This window comes from Canis lupus, chromosome 6 (assembly GCF_011100685.1).
Source record: "Canis lupus familiaris isolate Mischka breed German Shepherd chromosome 6, alternate assembly UU_Cfam_GSD_1.0, whole genome shotgun sequence".
Taxonomy (NCBI): Eukaryota; Metazoa; Chordata; class Mammalia; order Carnivora; family Canidae; genus Canis; species Canis lupus.
The window spans coordinates 54,395,377-54,409,929 of record NC_049227.1 but is presented as its reverse complement, the minus strand read 5'-3'; the positions used below and the strand labels follow the sequence as shown (position 1 = coordinate 54,409,929).

The 14,553-nt window shown below is 37.8% G+C and overlaps 1 long non-coding RNA gene across 2 annotated transcripts in view; it reads left to right on the top strand.

Moving 5' to 3' along the window:
• The first annotated feature begins 481 nt into the window (after positions 1 to 481).
• The window catches only part of LOC119876387, a 41,777-nt gene continuing 27,705 nt past the window's right edge, over positions 482 to 14,553 (top strand). For both annotated transcript variants that reach the window (XR_005361182.1, XR_005361181.1), the window contains exons 1-2: positions 482 to 640; positions 13,976 to 14,104. This is a non-coding gene — a long non-coding RNA (uncharacterized LOC119876387). The remainder of the gene's footprint in view (positions 641 to 13,975; positions 14,105 to 14,553) is intronic.

Here is a 14,553-nt window from a genome sequence, read left to right as displayed (position 1 = left end):
CTTTTATTAGATTTACTCATATTTATTATATTTTTATAACATTATAAGTTTTATTCTTAATATGCCATTTTCAAACTGTTTTTGACTAACATATAAATAAAACTGTTTTTAAAATATTAAACTTTATCCAGGAAACCTGATACATTTATTTATTAATCCTAATAATTTACTTATACGTTCTTTATTAAAACAGAATAATATCATCTGCAAAATAATGAGAATTTTATACATTTTTTCCAATCCTATTGTTTTTTGTTTCCCTTTCTTACCTTAATGTACTGTCTAGGCCTTCAATCAATAGTGAATAGAAGTAATGTTAGAGGTTTTCATATCTCATTCCTAATGTTGGGGAAAGTTTTCAACATCTAATATTTAAGTATCACATTTATTTGTTCACTGTGAGCTTTGATAAAATTACGGAAGTTTACTTCTTTGTCTAAGAATTTTTTAAAAAGATTTTATTTATTTATTTGCAAGAGAGAACATGCATGTGACAGGGGAGAGGCAGAGGAAGAAGCAAACTCCTGGCTGAGCAGGGAGCCCAATGTTGATCCCAGGACCCTGAGATCATGACAGGCACTGAAGTCAGATACTTCGACTGAACCACCCAGCTGCCTCTAAGACCTTTTTAAGAATAACTGTGAGTGAATTATGAATTTTATCAAACTTTTTCTGCATCTATCAAGTAATCTTATGATTTTCTCCTTTATTTCATTAATTTGGTTAACTACATTATTTTACATATCTATTGTAAATGGCATATACTTAAAAAAAATTAGCCTTTTTTTGTTCTTCAATTGGAACATTTATTCCCTAAATGTATGACGTGATTTCTAATATACTACATTTTTTCCTTTTTTTTTTTTTTTTTTAGAGAGAGAGAGAGCGTGTGCATGCACACACACACAACATATGCCCGTGAGCAGGGGGAGGGGCAGAGGGAGAGGGAGAGAGAGAATCTTAAGCAGGTTCCATGCCCAGCATAGAGCCTGACTGGGCTCAATCTCAACACCCTGATATTATTATCTGAGCTGAAATTAAGAGTTGGACACAACCAACTAAGCCACCCAGGCACCCCTCAAATATAAATTTAAATCAATAATTAACATTTTTTTGGTCTCCCTGTTCTATGTATTTTTTCTCCTTTCTTATCTTTCTTTGTTTTTTTTCTTTTTTTATCTTCTTTTGGATTTATTATTTTTATTATTCCTTTTCTACCTCTATGCATGCAGTAGTAATATTAATATACTCTTTTTCTTTTATTGGTTCTTCTAGAGATTGCAAGGGTGTATTGTGTGAAATATGTCTACCATCTGATATTTCCTATTCTCCTGTGTCATTCTTTGTTGTGTTTAAAACTCCAAAAATGTTTACTGAAATGGTAGAAAAAAATCCTGATGTTGATAGCACAGTTAAAATCTAAAATGGGCATGTAGCTGCCTTCTTAATGCATGCTGGAATGTTCTCAGCCTACATCTCCTAAATGCCAGATAGCAAGGGAGAAAACGTGGTAGCCATCCCCACCATCACCATCACCCCCACTGTGTGGGCCCTTGGTCTCAACTATGATACCTGGGCCTCCTTGGCTCTGCTGTCCTGTTCCATCCTTCTCTGTCAAGGTAATATTTATAATAAAGGCAAACAGAATTATTGCTATTTTCCTGACAAAGATTTCACTCTTTTTGCCTTATTCTCACATATTTTCACTGGTGTAGCTCTGCATCTTTGCCTTTCACTTTTGAAAATGGTCATTTTTTATTATTTTCGATGTTTCCAAAAGTTATAAAAATGCCCTCAGGTGTTGAAATGAACTCTTAGGAAAGAAGTCAAAACAGTCTCCTCAGGCAGTTTGGTCAGACATATTTTATTTGGCCCACAGAGTATTTTTCAACATTATTTGAATTTTCCTGTTTTCTGTGAGCCATGCAGTCTCCATCCTCCCTGTTGCCTTAAGCCCACCTTCCAATATCACGTTATCCTTTTCTGGTCCCAAACATTTGGCAAGGTGTCTTATAAGAAACTGGCCTTGCTCCTGCACTCTTGCAGTGAGAGATTTGTCTCTTCAGCAGGACCAGAACCAACCTAAAACATTCTGAAAAGGACAATTTGATTTCTCTATGGTATTTTCTTAAAGAGAATCTGAAGATATATTACTGAAACACTGCATCTCCCCCACCCCTCCACTTGAGTGATGTTCATCTTTGCTCATGAAGATCTACGATGAATCCACTGGAGTGGGGACATGAATAGAGCTGTTAAAGTCACCTCCTTCGAGAGGTCTTTTCCATTCATATCCTGCAGGGTAGTTTCTCTTGTTACTCGGCTTCTCACCCCCCAGTTTCTTTCCTTCAAGTTTATTTATGACATTTGGTAGTTGTTTTACTTCATTATTTGCTTACTTGCTTGTCTGTCATTCCTTCTGGACCTGACAGTCCTCTCAGGTGTACGCTGTTGTGTCCTTGGCAGAGTAGCCGTGCTTTGGAAGAGGAGACACTCAGTAATGTTTGGCTTAAGTAATGAATGAAAACATGCTGGTGAGGCTGGCGTTCAGCCCCATGGTAATTTCCCCATTGGTGGCTGTGAGGAAAGCAATGAGAAATCTCTTAAAAATGAACCTTGCTATCTTTCCTGGGGAAGATATCTCTGTATGGCGTGCGTGGTATAAACAATAAGAAAATTGATTAGCTCACACACCTGGAAGTAGAGAGGTAGGGGAGGGATTTCAATGTTAGTAACTGATGATCTTATAAAAATCCAGATTCTCTCTGCAGCTCTGCTCTGTTGTCCTGTGCTCGGGCAGGAGCTCCTGGTGGATACAGAGCATAGGACTGGGAGTCCATGCTTTGTCTTTCACATCTGACTCTGTGTGTGTGTGTGTGTATGTGTGTGTGTGTGTGTGTGTGACAGAGAGAGAGAGACAGAGAGAGAGAGAAAGAGAGAGAGAGAGGAAGAGAGGAAGAGAGAGAGGAAGAGAGAGAGAGCATGCTAACCTCTTCCCTAGCCACTTAACAAAAGGCTTTTTCTTTCCTTTTAGCTCCATTGGACCAAATTGGGTCCCATGCCCATGTCTGAACCAATAATCCCCTCTGGCCTTTATTCAAATATCATCTTCTCAGTCAGATCTCCTCTGGCCAAGCACAACCCAACTTTGTGGCTTCATTCTGTCTAACTCACCATCATCTAACTTGTTATGCCTTTTACTTAACTTTTCCTTTGCTTCTTGTTTGTAATCTCCATAAGTGCAGAAATTTTGTATGTTCGATTTCCTGTGTTATCTTCTTTGTCTAGAACAGTACATGACTTAGAAGTCATCTAATAAATATTTTTTTATTGAATTAGCAAATGAAGATGCCAGGGGGATTTCATGGGACCGTTGGCTTTAGCCTTTTTTTTTTTCTTTCTAGCAGCTTAATTGAAGTGCGATTCCCATACCATACAATTCACCAATCTGAAGTGTACAATTCACTGATTTTTTAGTATCTTCACAGAGTTGTGCATCCTTCACCACATTAGAACATTTTCATTACCCCCATAAACAACTCCCATTCCTTTAGCCATTATCCCCTACTTCTTTCATTACCCTCAGCCTTAGGTAGCCACAGATCTGCCCTCTGCCTCTATAGATTTGTCTATTCTGGATGTTTCATGTAAGTGGAATCACACAATACATGATCATCCGTGACCAGTGTCTTTCTCTTACCATATTTTTAAGTTTCATCCATGTTATGTAGCCCATGTCAGTATTTTCTTTCTTCTTGTTGCCAAATAACATTCCAGAGCATGGATATATTGCACTGTATTTATTCATCTATCAGTTGATGCACTAGCTTTGGTTCTTAAACCAGTCACTATGGCGGGGGTGGGGGGACGGGTTTGCCGTGATTGATTTATAGCAATCACAGCCCCTCTTCCTTGTGTCAGTTCCTCCAACTGAAGCACTCCCTCTAATAAGGGGAGGGACATCATGGATGCTGGCGGTCAACCATCAGCAGATTGGTATCATGTCATACAAAGTTTCTTCTTTTTTCCTTCTGTCTGCATTGTCATATTTTCCTCCTTCCCGTCATTATTATTGCTTTACATTGGAGGGTCAATGGCTTGTGGCATCAAAACCATAGTAAGACAGAAGGTCAGCTGGCAACAGGGTGAATCATATTAGCTCTGTCTTCAGTTTAATTTTTTCATGAAAAATTTCTCATTTTTCAATGGACACTGAGGTGTTACTCTAGAGGACTGCAATAAAAAAATATCACCATTCACCTAGGATGTAAAATATTTTCCCAAGGCAGTCTCTTCTTAATTTCCTGTGTTCTGTCTATTGGAAGGCTCGCTGGTGCAAAGCCAATATGAGCTATGCTATATTTCAAACAAATGCCTTTTTGTTCTGGGGGACTGGGCATTCTTTTTTTCTTTTCCAAGTAATTAACTCAGTCAGGGAAAAATATCAAAAGTCATTTTGTCCATTTTTGTTTCCCTTTTCCTCTCTGGTCAAGGTTGGAACATTCTTCTCATCAAGAATATATCCAAAGACAACTTTGTGTAGCCAGGAAGGACATTGTCCACACTTTTTAATTCAGTGGCAGAGGCTTTGGGAAAACAGCAGGCTACTTGTAGTCCAAGCAAAAAGGTGTAAATGGCTTTATTGAAAATCAATATGCTCTTGTGAAGTGCTGCTCATTTCTGAGTTCTTCACCATTTGTCGTTTTGCACCGATGAGAGTTGGAAGGAGGTTTACAGCTGTGGGTCTCTGAGTTTGAAGTTTGATTTTTTTTTTTCCTGTGTTTTCTACCATGAACATAAGGTTAAAGGATCATTTGGTGTTTTATTTCTTTACTCTTTGGAAGAAGATATGTGTGCTTTTTTTTTTCCTCTTTGATCACAGGGGTCGACGAATTCCCTCCCACGAAGGAATATGGCTGTCATTCACAATGTGGTCTCCAAAGTAAGGTCAAATTTGGACAGACTTTGGACGGGTGTTTAGGGTTTCTTAAAAATTCTCTCAGGATGCTGTAGAAACTCTCCTTCATCCCAGAGAGTGAAAAGATGAGGCACTGAGTTCAGTCAGTACAGGAAGGCAAATGTCTTCATACTCTGTCATGAGTTCTCAGGTCCCTAAATTAGGTTTAATTGTGACCATTACTATAAGAACACAAACTGATTTTAATTGGTCACAGTTTTGGCGAAAGATTAGCCATGAGATGAGATTTATCAAAATTTATGTGCTCGTTGCGGTTAACATGGCAGCATCTGAGAAAGATCAGGGTCATTTGTAATGACTTCATTTGATTTGTACAGATTTCGATGACTTACAACATTTCTCCTGTGCTGAGAAACTAGATATTTCCTCATAAATTTCCAAAGACCCTTTAAAAAGTTTAACCTTCGTTTTAAGCCTAGAGATAACATAAATCTGAACAGTGAGGTATGGGTGACGGTAGCTGTGTCATAGCAAGGTCTTAATGAAATAGAGCCTAAGAGGGGTCCATAGGAGAGAGGACTGGAGGGTATGCCCTTGGACAATTTCTTAATGAATCAATGTCCAAGGGTCACTTTATTTATTTATTTATTTATTTATTTATTTATTTAATGCCTTGCATGGTATTTGATGCATTTAATTTGAGACCTGAACTCAATGGGATTTACGGAGAGAATGACACGTGACACAAAATAATTTGAGAACAAATTGTTTGAAAGAGGACAAAGTGTTTTACTTTTTGCTATTTTGAGCCAGGAATGGGGGTGAAGACAAGCCCAGGGGCAGTTCAATAGCTTTGTTTCTTAGCTTCACATTTTTTCCCTATAAAATTCCTACCTACCCCTAAGCAAATAATATTATCTTTGGCCTCATTTGCTACATCCCTTACTCAGACTGGTGCCTTCCTTTCTTTACAGTAACTTCTGAAACCTTTAAGCAATCCCAACAGGGCTTGCTATGTTCCTAGAGGAGGGCTCTTACTACAAAGTATCACTAATATTCCATACTGTAACTTAAACATTGCCTGCTGTACAATTTGATTAGTAGTTAATTAGGATTCTGTTTAATTTGATCAGAACCTCTGGAATTAAATCATTTTATATTAAAAAATCATAAAATTTCATTGTTCCAAGAAAAGATTATTAGAATGCCAATCAGATGGTTAGAAAAAAATTGTCATCAAATAATAAGACTAATTTTATAAACGAGTTGGAAAACAGCCAGAGAAGCTAGCCTAAGTTTGTTCTCAAAGTGTGTCCCCAGGGAACTTAGAGCCAGCAAAAATCTTCCTAATGGTTCTATGGGCTGACCTCTGATAGCTCAGATGGTTGTAATAAAACAGATGCTACAAGTTTGTTGTTACATGGATTGAAAATTTACTTGTGATATTTAGTAAAATAAAGCCTGAGTGTAACCACCATTGTTTTGACTCATTTAATGATGTTATTCATTTACTTACTTGTATGTGCATACCTTTATATCTCTGGTGATTCTTTAGGTGACATAAACTATATTACTCTTGAAAGATCTTCTGGAATATACTCTATTTTGCAAAGTTGAATCATTTATCTGGTAGTGTTTGGGCAACCAGATCATTTCTTTTCTTCTTGTCTGTCAGATTATAGGTGAGAGTTGATGCCATTTATTTAAGGTGTATTGAGAGGAAATGGCATTGCAGGCATCTGTTAGTAAGATTTTAAAATAGTTTCCTGGGACGTTTGACTCATCTCAGTCTGGGTTGACCAGGTGAGAAGAGGCAAAAGGACAGCTAGCACCGGCCAGTGCGTTTGGTTGTCCCAGTTACACATAACTGAATGTCTCTATGGTGAGGGGACGTGATCATGAATTTACTTTTTGTTTTCACAAAATATGACTAATTTTGGACATTTAAATACATATTATATGTTATTAAATAAATGAGGAATACCACATGGAGTTTTAAAAAAAATGATGAAGAAACTTCTAACTACTGAACAGTTTATTTGAGCATGTGGTCTAATACGCTACATTCAGTTTTCTTATGGAATTTCACAGAGCTAGCCAGTTTTGCTTATTCTCTACTGTATTGTGTTTTTGTTTGTTTGATTGGTTAGTTGTTCTCATAAACAAACCTTTTATCTCAGATGAAGGCCCCTATTAATCTAACTTTCTTTCAGAGAGATATTTTTCTATTGCTTCAATTCTCTCTTGCAAAACCTGATAGGTTTCCTCCACCTCTCAAAGACCATGTTTTGTTTCCTTTGTTATTTTTTGCCAAAATTTCACTTAAGGAAAAGAAAAATGAAGTGGATATTTTTTCACAGATATAAAAAGAGATCTTGGAAATTCTGTAGATCATTATTGTTAAGAAATATTGTTACTAGAATGTGTAATATTGTGGCTTTTGTGGAGAATGTATCTGTCCCACTGTCAGGTCCTGGAGATTATAAGGAAAAACACTCACTTATTGCCTCAATAGAGGAAGATTACTGGAAGGATATATCAATAGCTTGAGTATAAAAGAAGTTTTCTCCTGTATCAATTTTCCTGGACTCTGTAATATGCAGTTAGTTTCTTAAATACTAATAATATATCAATAACAGTGTGAAAATGTTAATAGCTAACATTTATTGAGAAGTTACTAGGTGGTACACATGTTCTAGGGATTTGTAATCAAATCTTCAAAGCGGTTCTGTAAGTTAGGTATACTATCTTCATTTTACATATGAAATGTTGACTTGGAGAAGTTAAATAATTATCCAGAGTCACACTATTTTTAAGTGGGCTGGGACTACAGATAGATAGAATCCAGACCTTCAGCTATATTGTGTATGGGGTTCATATACATTTATAAATGGTTAAAATCTCATCCATTGGCTTAAAAATCTAAATGTTATGATCTTTTTTCCATCCTCATCTCTTCTGCGATTCCCAATCCCTCCAAACTGGTTAAGTCCTCTTATTAGTTTCTTTATAATTACCTGGAGTTTTCTTAATGCACATGTGAACAAATATAAATATAATATTCCCTCACTTTTTAAAACACCAATTGTAGCGTTTATACAAAAGACTGTGCATGTTTGTCTGTATCTTGTAGAGCCTAGCCCTTAACTCTCTTACTCTCTCCACCTTTCATGACCAGAATCTCTAAACTGTTTAAACTCTGTCTACACCAACCACCTGATTGATTGGTTTAAGCAATGGAAAGCCTGGTAGGGCAGAGTCTATGCCAGCCTTCTCAAAAGTGGCTGTCCCTCCTAATGTTAGGGCCAAACATGATTATCTTAATGGATTCCTCCACTGAGGCTGAGACTGACTCTATCTCTAGTGAGTGAGCAGCAGTGAGTTGGAAATGCTGCTCAGAAACTAAATGTAAATGACATAGGTACAGGCTTCCCTGGTTTCTCCGTATGTCCTTTTAGTATTTTATATATATATATATATATATATATATAGTTATAGTTATAGTTATAGTTATAGTTATAGTTATAGTTATATTTTAGAGAAGTTTTAAGTTCACAGAAAACATTGAGCAGAATGTACAGAGGGTTGCTGTAGACCCTCATCCCCATACATAACCTCCTCCACTATCAACATCCTATACCACAGTGGTACATTTTTTACATTAAGTTAGATTTTTTTTTGCTTGCTTTTATAATATACTAACTCCTGAACAAGACTTATATTTAGTTGACAGTATATTGAAAGCATTTAGTTTCCTCAGGGCTCCATGTTGTCCAGGCACAGTAGTGAGTGAGAGGAGGATAAGCAGAAGTACTAAAGGCAAGTAAAGCATGGTGGTGAGTGCTCTCAGAAGCCCAAGTCAAGTTGGGAAATCAGGCCACATACATAAACTGACTGGGGAATTCACTTCCTGAGAAAAAGTACATTAATAAGTGGAAAGTAATACCCCATAAAAGGCACATTTACTACTTCAGTAATATAGATCTTGAGATCATGTATGCATGGACTGGGTTGAAATTTACCTTCTATACCACTTAAGATAAAGGGTAGTACCAAGGGTGTAAATCAGTTTATGGAGGCCACACTTAGTCTATTTAAGGCAGTGAATCATTTTCTAGTATTTCCCAAACTACTTTAGCATCAACCACTTCAATGGCAACAATACGCTAGTAATTATTATAAATGGTTCTTAGTCATTTATTAAAACAGGCCCAATGAGAGCTTTACTTAACAATATTTGGCCTTTAGTCAACATTCTTTTTTTTTTTTTTTTTTAGTCCGCATTTTTTGAACTACTTCTTTGTGACCACAAGAGGCAGCATGAGGCCATGAAAAGAACATGGGTTCTGGTGTCAGACTGGCTTTTTTTTTTTTTTTTTTAAGATTTTATTTATTTATTCATGAGAGACACAGAGAGAGGGAGAGAGGCAGAGACATAAGCAGAGGGAGAAGCAGGCTCCTTGCAGAAAGCCTGATGTGGGACTCAATCTCAGAACTCCGGGATCATGACCTGAGCTGAAGGCAGATGCTCAACCACTGAGCCACCCAAGCGTCCCATTTTTTTATTTTCTTACTTTTTTTGTACCTTAATCATATACTAGCCTGTGAGCTTGACCACATGACTTTGTCTTTCAAAGCTTAAGCACTTTATAATGTCGATGTGAGGGTGGATGAGACAACTCATTTCAAGTGCCCTGCAAGGTGACCAGAACATGGTGGGTTCAGCATGAATATATAACCTCTTTGTTCAAAAAATTGGAGAAACCAGACTCTCTTTATCAAACAAGATTTCCAGATCTTAACCATTAGGGAATATAACAAAATGACCTTAAAAATATACATATTATAATTGCAGTTGATCCACCCTCAAGTTATTGTAAATCACTGAGATTTTACTGTAGAATTGAATTCAGTGGGGTTGATGAAGAGCAATTAACTAATTGGGCATGTAGATAGGAAGGCCGTAAGAATCTGCTACATTTTTAGGCCTCGGATGACTCCTTGGGTACAGATATTCCCCATTTAAACATTCAGAGCCATTGTCAACAGCTTAGGCACTGCAGGGCTGCTATGTAGTAGTCCCTCTTGGGAAGCAACCTGTGGATCACCTGACTCTTGGATGATGTGTTTGTCTTTCAGCAGACAGGCAGTGGGGCCAGTTACTGATTACCCCCAGTGAAAGAAAGATACTTGTCCAGGAAGCAGTTGCCAAATCACTAGCCAAGCTTTTCTGTACTTGGAACATTTTATCCACACACTGCTTCCAATGTAGCCTATCTTCTAAAGAGATTTCTGTCCTTAGTTTTGGAGATAGGATTTCATTCTACCCTGCAGTCCCATTTTTTGACTGGTGGTCTTAAGAGGGTTATTACTTTGTTGGCTAAAGAGCACTAAAATTTTATGACATGCCATATGGAACTAAAGAATTAAGGAGGTGACTCCTTTGTATGGTATTATTAATTCTGATTGTCACCCATCTCCTGCTTTCAGCCATTTCTCTGGCCTCTGGATGAGGTATGTACCAGTGGTCTGAAATAATACTGTTTTGGCTTCCAAAAGCTGTAATTTCCCTGAGATGGCAGTTGTGGTAGAGCACTTTTTCTCTCTTTCCAATTTCCTGGATACATCCACACATGGAATTGAAATGGCCTCTCTCTACCTGCTGTGTGCATAGGACCTCTACACCTGTTCAGTCATGAAACCACTAATGAGGCCTCTCCTGTCCTATTCAGGATTTTGACGGAATATGAAATCTCATTACCCAGAGTCAATGAATGACATCTGTTCCCCATCCCCCTCCCAAAACCATCATTTCAGCTGCTTGGTGCTGTGAAAAAGATGTGCCGCTCAGAGAGAGAATTAGAGTCCAGAAAAGAAGGTCTTCCTTCTCTGTCAGCAACAGGGTGGATAGAGCTTTCTAGTGTTCTGGTTCCTATTTAGACCTTTGTCCTAAGAGAATTAACATAATGGAAAATTTCATTATTACAGGCTTTAAAAAAATTCTGACTATTTGCTTCTGAAACAAATCAAAACCAGGAAATATGAGGTTTTCCTGTTAAGGAAGATGTGGAAAGTATTAACCTGAAATCCAGCTCAGCGACTAAATGATTAAATTGATTAAATGTTAAGTTGTTTTTAAATGGGTATGAATACAAAGGTTATTTATATAATTTGGCCTCTCACAGATCCTTCTTTTAGGAAGAGGAGAGCTATAAATAAATAGACATGAATATAAAAAGTATATATATATACCATAAAGTTTTTTATTTGGGGGCTATTCATGCAGAGTGACCTATATGTAAGACAAAATCAACATAAAATACTGTACAATTAATTTATCCAAAATATTTCATTGTTTTCATTCATTATTCATTTATGAAAGTGGCCACTAAGTATTTATTAAACATCTATTATGTGCCAGGCATTATAATTGCTGCTGTGGATACAAAGATGAATAAAAGCTCAATGTTTAGAAAAGGAGATAAGATAAAGTTAATCATTATAGTCTTTGTGGGCTAAGTCCTACAGCTGATGGATTGGAGGAGTGGGATCATCCCTCCCTGGGGTGTGAAGGCCTGAGAGGGGTGGAATTGCTAGCTGGGTCTTAGGGGGCCAGGAGGACACAGGCAGGAAGACATTCAAGGCAGAGGGAGCGTGTACATGTGGGAAGGCAAGCAGGTAGGAAAAGGCATCCCAGGTTTGGAGTCTTACAAATACTTTGACCGATGGGAGACTATGCTCTAAGAGAAATGATGCTGGACAGATTCTTTCAGGGTCACATCACGGAGGGCCTTTGAGGCCAGTAGAAAGTTGGTGCTTTTTGCTGCGAGAGGAATTTTATTCTACTTTGTCAGGAGGAGACTCTCAATAAAAGTTTATTGAGCAAAGCTGAATTGCACTGAAGATTTTTTAATTTTTTATTTGTTTTGCAAAACTGTTATGTGCACATGGTAACAACCGAGCTATAATTGATTGCTTTATCATAAAACAAGCCTGCAATTCTACTCCTTCCCTCCCCAGATAAGGTCTCACTTCCCAGAGGCAAGCTCTTTCTCCTCTCGTCCTCCCCCTCCTCTTCTTCTTTCTCCTTCAGGCAGTTTTTGCCATATTTTAGATAAGATGTTTAGCTTTTATTTCTTGTTTGATCAATCTTAGGTAACACTTAGTGATGCCAGAGGTAAAATATGATGATTTAATTCACGTTTTTATGTCCCTTACTCTTTCTCTTTTGCTCTGAGTTAGATTCTCAAGGTCGTGATTATTTTTATTTCTTCCATTAATTACCATCATAACTTTGAATAACACACTCACATCTCTCGCTCTTGTTCAGGCAGATTTGGGAGTGTCTTTTGATTCGCCACTTTATACAATGGTTACCTTTCCCCTATGCTTTCCTCCCCGCTTCTTCTCAGCTTTGCTTGCTCCGTCTTTGTTAGCTGCTCCTCTTTTATGTTTGCTTTGTCAAGGTGGTCAAGGTTGATGTCTTGCACTGCGAGTCCCTGTGAACGTCAACCACGTTAGTCAATAATGACAGGTGGCCGTGTGCTAGGACACTACTTTGATCTCTGTGAGCCCTGTGTTGTAAGTTAAGCCAGGCGATGCAGACTATTCTTAGTGTTAAGATCAAAGGCAAATGGATTCCTCTTGCTTTCATTCCATCAATTGCTTGAAGATGATTCATTTTCCTTGATAGTCGGAGTCTCACTTCTGTGTGCACTTTGTGTTGTTTTCCGGGAGTTCTATTGGCTTTGTATTGTTCTGGCACGGTTCTCACTGAAGGTAGCTTCAATTTCTTCTTTAAATTCTTAATGTTGCCTTCAATCCTCTTGAGAGCTCATTCTAATATTTCTGGAATCCTCTCTCCTACAAGCCTCCTCTCTTCTACTGGAGCCTGGACTGGTGGCTTCCTGGGTGCACTGCACAGCCGCCTGCTGGGAGCTCTTCGAGTTGCTCCCCTGCGCTGCACCACTGTTTCCTGGTTCCTATGTCATCCTCTGGTTTGTATCCTTGTTTTGCTGGAAACTCTCCCCAAAATAACCTTCCTCTCATTTTTAAGTCTCTTCAGTCTTTATTCTCCAGTCCCTTTTCCATCCCCTTCTACTCAGGCAACAATTTTTATGTACTCATCATGCATCTTTTTTTGTGTGTATACGTTCTTGCAAAACGTTCTTTTGTTTGCATACTTGTTCTTTTTTTTTTTTTTTTTTTTCATTTAGGTAAACAGCATTGTATTACTTTGCTGGTCATTTTGCCTGTTTCTTCTCAGACCCATTTCCTGAATTTTTCTTGCTGGGTTCTGTATCACACACCAGGGCATGACCTACACAAAGCACGTTTCCCACACATGCCTGGCTTTGGTTGGGTTTTGAAGAAAGCACTGGGGTGAGCTTTGAGGAAAGGAGGAAGGGAAAGGGTGGTGGATTCTCCTCCTCACCTCTGCCTCGTGGTGACTTGCACAGTGGCTTCACCTACTGCTGTGCTGCCAGCACCAACCAGGTGGCCCTGGCTTCCAAGCTCTAGTAGCATCCTCCTGACATCTTTTCCCTTTATTCCTCCAACACATGCGTCCTGGTGGGGGAAATTTTGCCTTCAAAGAAGCTAAAATGGTTCTTAAGGGAGGGGAATCTTACTTTGTTTTTTTTATATACACTGCATAAAGAGATATACAATGTATCATGATGGGGGGATGATTAGGGAAAATCAACCTAAAAAAATCTTCTCAGAGGAATGATAATGAAAAAGAAACACCATAGCAGTTGTTGATTTGTGCTTTGCCTTGTATTCCTCTGTCTTTCCTTTCAGCCCTTCTAAAATCTTCTTAGTTTTCCATATTAAATGCCATCTATTTAACTACCTGGCTTAAGTTCTGCTTTCTTGGAAGATCCTTACTGTCATAATTATATATTTAATTTTTTCCTCACATTTCCCCCCACTAAGCATTGTATCTGGTAGATCTATCTATGTTGTTACATACATCTAACCCATTGCTTCTGATTTCTGTACAGTATTCTGTGGTGTTCCTCTGCTATGGTTAACATAACCTCTCTCTTATTATAGATGTTCAGATTGCTTCCAGTTCCCTGCTCTACAGAAAAGCTACACCAAGCATCATCATATACAAACCGCTAAGGACCCGTGAGAACTACTTGGAAGTGAAGATTCATGAGGGGAACTGCTGAGTCATGAGTAAAGTCATTCTGATTGCCAGATTGTTTTCCAGAAAGCCTGCATCATTGTATATTTTTACCCACTTTATAATTTTTGCCAGTCAAAAGATATGAAATGGTATCTCCTTGATATCTTAGTTTGAATTTCTCTATTTATGGTTTTTTAAAAAACCACTCTTCAAAAAAAATCACTCTTCATTATATTTGTTGGTCTTTTGGGTTTCCTCTTTTGCAAATCGCCTATTTGGGTTTGCTTATTTTTCTTAGTGTGGTTGTTGTTCTTTTTCTTGTTATTTTGTAGGTGTTCCTTAAATATTCTGAGTAGTGACTGGTTTAGACATAGATAGGTATCTCAATCTTTCATGTGTCTGTTGACTTTTCAATGGTTTCAAATGGTAAATTGAACTTAAATTTTGAATGTAATGAAATTATGAAATTCTTTTTAGTTTTATTGTTCATGTTTTTTAG